Source organism: Lindgomyces ingoldianus (assembly GCF_010093535.1).
Source record: "Lindgomyces ingoldianus strain ATCC 200398 unplaced genomic scaffold BDR25scaffold_39, whole genome shotgun sequence".
Classification (NCBI taxonomy): Eukaryota; Fungi; Ascomycota; class Dothideomycetes; order Pleosporales; family Lindgomycetaceae; genus Lindgomyces; species Lindgomyces ingoldianus.
In genome coordinates, this window is record NW_022985200.1 from 559,384 (window position 1) to 565,593 (window position 6,210).

Genomic DNA, 6,210 nt, shown 5'->3' on the forward strand with positions numbered 1-6,210 from the left:
ACGGGGACCCTTCGGATAGGATCCGAGCGACCCGAGATGGAACGATTCGTAGAATCGTTACACTACCCCCCCCTCTGTAGGCTGATAGTCCCTATCTGCGGTGTGTAGAAAATATTCGGAACTGATTCGGAACTGATTCGGATAGGATACAACAAGTACGACCATCTTAACCAAAATTTCCCGTCACTAAGGAATAGACCAAAAACCTGATACCGATATGATGCCTTTGTTATGATGTTTTTGTTTGGTAGTGACTGGCGGTGTAGTTGTTGTTGATATAGCAAATTCGTTGTTTATGGCAACGAGTGTTTGCTTGCCTCACCTATATAGTCTGGTCAATGTTGTTAGTTTCTTCTTCAGCCATTAGTGCGTCGCGTTGTTTAATATCTAGCTCCACTTCTTTGTTGCGCGCGGGCTGGGTCAATTGCATAAGCAAGGGCGGCGAAGGTTCGTAGGTAGGCGGATATTTGCTAGGCTATATAATCTAATTCCTCTCTGTATCTAGATAGAGATTAAAACAACATAACTATTTAATGCTAATAATGCAATCCTAGAAGCTAAGGTCTATAATAACAAAGGGGCAGTTTTAGATGCTTCTCCTATTAATTTGCATGTGCAGGCAGATATACTAGTAGACAGGGACTTAGATCTAATCTTAAAAGCCCTTAACTATAACTTTAAATAGTAAGCGTTAGATAAGGATATAGAGGCATTAGGATAATAACTTAGCAGTTAGTAAGTTAATAAATAGAAAACTATAGGCGCTAGTATTAACTAAAAGATTTAAACAGACTCTAATGCTTTTTAAATATAAAATAGTAAAGACTTAGAAGTGTTTTCCTTTAAACAAGTGTAATAGATTAATGTTTAATAGATTGTACTTGCTTAAGCCTAGAACAAAGAGTTTCTTTAGGTGTTACTGTTTCTTATTTAGGAGGCATTTAGATTAAAATTATTTGTGTCTACAAATTCTTTTTTAGAATCTTACTGCTCCACCTCTATTTCTTGTACTCTAGAGATAGGGCAGTTGCTAGCAAAATGTCCTAGTTTTCTACAATTATAACAGTTGCCAAGAGTTGTCTGTCTTTCTAGGGCAGGTGTCTGGCTGGATTGTCTATAGGTAATTAACGTGGACTAGAGTACTAACAGAGGTGCAGGTCGGGGTGCACTAGAATAGTATACTGCCTTAGATGTATTACTAGAAACCTTTTAAGACTAATCTATACTAGGTCTAACAGTAGACTGTTAGGTGAGATTAACAGTTTACTCTAAAATAGCAAGAGTGTTCCTTCTTTCTATATTATAGGCTGTTAGGTAGGCTACTATTATTTTAAAGAAGCCCTTCTAAGTGTGTTTAAAACCTAAGTTTAGTACTTTTAGGCTAGGCAGTATCTTCTTTTATAGGTAGAAGAACTATTCTAACTTTAATACAAACCCTTTAACAGCAGCACTAATAAAGTAAGCTTTAAAGGCAGAAAATGCTTCTTCTTTGCCTATTCTTAGAGTCTAAAACGCCTGTTACACCTTTATCTTTTTATTACTAGTAATAAAGTAAGTTTATAAGAGCTTAATTATTTCTTTTATGTTCCTAAACTAAAAGTAATCTAATTTAGCTAGGTATCTAGGCTCTAGGTATTCCTTCGCGATACCAGCAGTGTGTCTCTATACTAGCGCCATGCGTGCGCGCTTACTCTAATAGTAATCTACATTAATGTTAAGTCTGTCTATAATAGAGGCTTACTATTATTTAAATGTAGGTTCTTTACTGTCTGTAAGGTTCTTAATCTTAGGCGTGCGTTTAGTAAGGTAGCTTTAAGAGAGCTTAGAGGTGCCTAAAAAGTCTCTTACTATTAGAGTAGTAAAAGTAATTTAAGGCATTATTATAGGTAATTTAGTAGTTAGTAGGGGTTAATTAGAACTAACAGTTTTTAATCTAGTTAGCTATTTAATTTATGCCCTTAATTAAGCAACTTAGTCTTTAAGGGCTATGCTACTAGAGTTTAACTCTAAATCTAGTAGGTTTTTAGCTTCTAGTCCTACAAAAGAGGGTTTAGCTATTAAGGTTAGTAGTAGTTTAGTTCTAGAGGCAGGCATCTTGCCTTAGCTGCAGCTAGAATAGGTTGCAGTCTTTGCAATAGGATCTAATAGTAGTTAAGGGTTAGGCATTAGTAGTTGTCCTTAATTCTAATAAGTTATTAGTAGTCTCTAAGTTTCTACCTTAGCGCACTCTTTATAACTTTTCTAAAGGCAATTCTAATTACAGGGGATAGGAAGTTCTAAACCTAAAGGCTTTAGTTAACAAAAAGTCTCTAAAATTCTATCTATACTAACTAAATAATTTAATGTAATAGTGTATAAAAACAGTAACCTAAACTAAATTAGACACTTCTTAGAACTTAGACATAGTTAAATAGATAATTAATGCAATATTATAACAAGGCTGTTACTAGCAAAAGCAAGTTTTCTAATATAATGTAACAGCGCAGGCAAGACAATAGGTCCGAATGCGGTGGGAGTCCACTCAGAGGCATATGGGAGTGCGTGGGGACTCTGAACCTGGGAATGCCATTGACACCTATAGGCCTTGTACGTAGGATATCAGAAAACTACCGAGCTAGCTACGGGGGCAAGGTGCGACTAAATACATGAGGGAATAGGGGTAACTGCAGGGGACTGGGTCGAGTCATGGTCGGGGCCGACACGGGGACCCTTCGGATAGGATCCGAGCGACCCGAGATGGAACGATTCGTAGAATCGTTACAGTACGCAGCAGCAGCGTCGCGGCCTGGATACGAACGATCGCGCACGAGCAGGATCACGTATCTATGTCACATGATGCTTGTGCGCAAACCTCTGTGCGCGAACATCTAGATATCCCCCTTTTCCTCTGTACAAAGGAAAGACAAGAGTAATAGAACTAGAAACATGTTGCCCTTACTTTACCTACTTTATACGCTGTGCACACTGTACACTACTCTTACTCTTGCTACTTAAGTGCTTATACTATAAGCAGCTAGCTATTAGAGCCTATTTAACACTAATTAGTAGTTAATTTAATTAACTGTAAATTAGCAAGAGTAATAATAAAGTACTTATACTTTATAAAGTACTTTATTTTATTACCTATCTCTTAGAAAGAGTAATAGTAGAGTACTTATACTTTATAAGGTACTTTGTTTAGTTACTTATCTCTTAGAATAGTAGATTAATTCTTTACATTATATAGTAAGCTCTGCTACTGTATAGAGTAAGAAGAAGATAGTGTAAAACGCATACTAAAGCTACTAAAGCTGCACAACTTAGCAGCTAGATAATAGCACATTAATCCTTTATATTATACAGTAAGCTCTGCTACTATATAAAGTAAGAAGAAGATAGTGTAAGGCGCACACTAAAGCTATTAAAGCTGCACAACCTAGCAGCTAGATAACAGTAGTACCTGTGTAATTTACTAAAAAAGTAATTAACTATACTATTATAATAAAATTTTATTAGCAACTAACAACTTTATGTAATAATAGAAAAAATAAAAAATAATTCCTATTATATAAACAACTTATAAAGAATATAGAGATATTAGAGGCAACACTACAGAATAAGACTAGCCTAGAGTACTAGAATAATAAGATTAACATATTAAAAGCTTTAATAAGCTTATAAACTTAATTATACATAAGTTACATAATTACTAATTTATATATAATAACTTAAAAGGGCGCTACTTTTTTAAGTGTGTACATAGAGAATTTTAAAGAATAGACACTATAAGACTTTTTAGCACTTAGCTATGCGTTTAAAAAAAAGCTTATATAAGTGCTAAAAAATAAAAGAATTACACTACAGCTAGGTACTAAAGGTACCTAAGCCTAGAAGCTGTATAATATAGCATAAAAAAAAGTAATTATACTAGAAAAGCTTTATATATAACCTTTATTACTATATAAAGCTCTGCATAAAAGCAGACTAAACACAATGCTGCTATTAACACTAAATATACTAGCATTACCTACTTTTATACCTTAGCTAGCACTACACTAATTACTATACAAACAATACATGCCACTCTACCTAACGCCTGCTCCACACCCTTAATCGTACACACTACCGCCTACAGTAGTGTATGCACTACTAATACCACCTGCACAATCTATACTACATTACAACCTGTACAAACTTCTACTCTAGAAGGAAACTACTAAAGAAAAACTCTTAGCAGATAAAATTATATAATTTTAAAAAGTATAAAAAAAAATAATAACTACATAAGTTAACTATATAACATTTTTATAAATAAAATAAGGATCTTTATTAATTTATGTTAATAGCTAGATATCTAAAAAACTTAGTACATAGACATCTTTCTAGATATTCTAAAAGGTTAGGCAAATATGCACTATATGCACAACATAGGCCCTAGAAATAACTAGAAGCATTTGTATAACACCTTAAGCATTATAATAAAGGATTTTATGTAAAGAGAAAAGAAGAAACTGTAAAAGGTAAAGTTTTACATAAAGGATAAGACTATTCTAGTAGAGAAGTAACTTATTAAGTTTAATAGTAAAAGAATTAAGCTTACGCACAACATAGTAGTTTTTACTTAGAAGAGATAAGTAAGCTACCTTTATATAATTAACCTAGAGAACAAGGATGCTGCATAACAATATGTTAAGTAACATATAAAAAAAGTATACATTACATCTATATGTTAACTAGAGGCAGCATTTAACCTCTTTATTACTGTATAAACTATAGACCCTTTGCATAACAACATTAACACACTTAACGCATAAATCTAATAGCAGATAAACAATAGTAAGCGCAGTCTTACCTTTCTACTATTGCAGCTTAATTATGTAAAGCTGTTTATCTTTACAGATAGATTATTTGCTAACAACAAGGACCTTAGCTTATAGCTAGGATTCTTAATTATATTAGGTAATAAGGACTGTACAAAGCAAAGCAACTGCTTTAAAATACTAGGCAACATTATACACTAGAATTCTACTAAGTATAAAAGAGTAACTAAGAGTGTTCTTACTAGCAAACTGTACAGAATAGTTAGAGGGTTTAATAATGCAATTGCACTTATAATCTGCACAGATTTAAGGTCTCTATATAATTGCCTTGTTAAGCTAGGCACTACTAGCAAAAAGTAACTTATAATTAACATTATGTTACTCTATAAATTATACAAGAAGAGGGAAATTACTAAGATAAAGTAGATTAATAGTAAAGATAACTTAGTAGATGCATGTATAAAAAAAACACTAAACTAGGCTTTTTAATTATTAGTCCTAACTAACTGCCTCTCTGTTTAGATAGAAGCATCTGTAGACTAGCTAGATTCTATGCGCAAAGATGCCCTAGACTAACTAAACTAATAATACTTTTATATAAGGCCTATCTTTTTTATTTTTTTTATTATACGCACTTATTTTTCTTATTACAAGATTAGAAAAGAAGAATATATAAAAAAAATAGTCTATTTATCTAGTATATAGAAGAAGAAAAAGCCACCACCCTTTATATATAGTAGTTACAATGCAGACTACAGCTCTGCTATACGCACAAGGCGTAGGCATTAGCCTAGAAGTTAGCTAACATATAACACTTAATAAAAAAAAAGCACTAGTAGTGCTACTATAATAATAAGCACATAAAGTTGCTAGGACTTAACTATAACTTTAAACTAGAACTACATAGAAGTACCTTTTATAACATATAACCTTTGCTGCCTATAGCTGCAGATTAGTGCTAGTAGGCAAGATAACATTAATATTATAAAATAGTAAAGCTGCTATATGCTACTTTTTAGCCTATTTATAATTAGCATTTTATATAAAAAGAAAGCAAAAGAGCTAAAAGATTTATATATTTATACTAAAACACTAAATAAACTACTAATTAGTAGCAAAACTAGTTAAAAAGGTAACATAAATGCGCCCTAGGCTGCTAGACTGCATAAGGATGTTAAAGACGCCCACACTAACAGCGCTAAAGGTAGAGGAGGAAGGCTAGAGAGACATCTCTCTCTCTCTCTCTCTCTATGTGTGTGTGTGTGTGTGTGTGCAGGCAGGAGTATCTGTCACTGTTAGCACTGTACAAAAAGAGAAAAAAGCTAGGGAATAGTATAGTAAGGCTTAAAAAGTAAAAAATAAAAAAAAGAAAGTAAAAAAAAAAAAAAACTTTATTATATACACCTTTTTA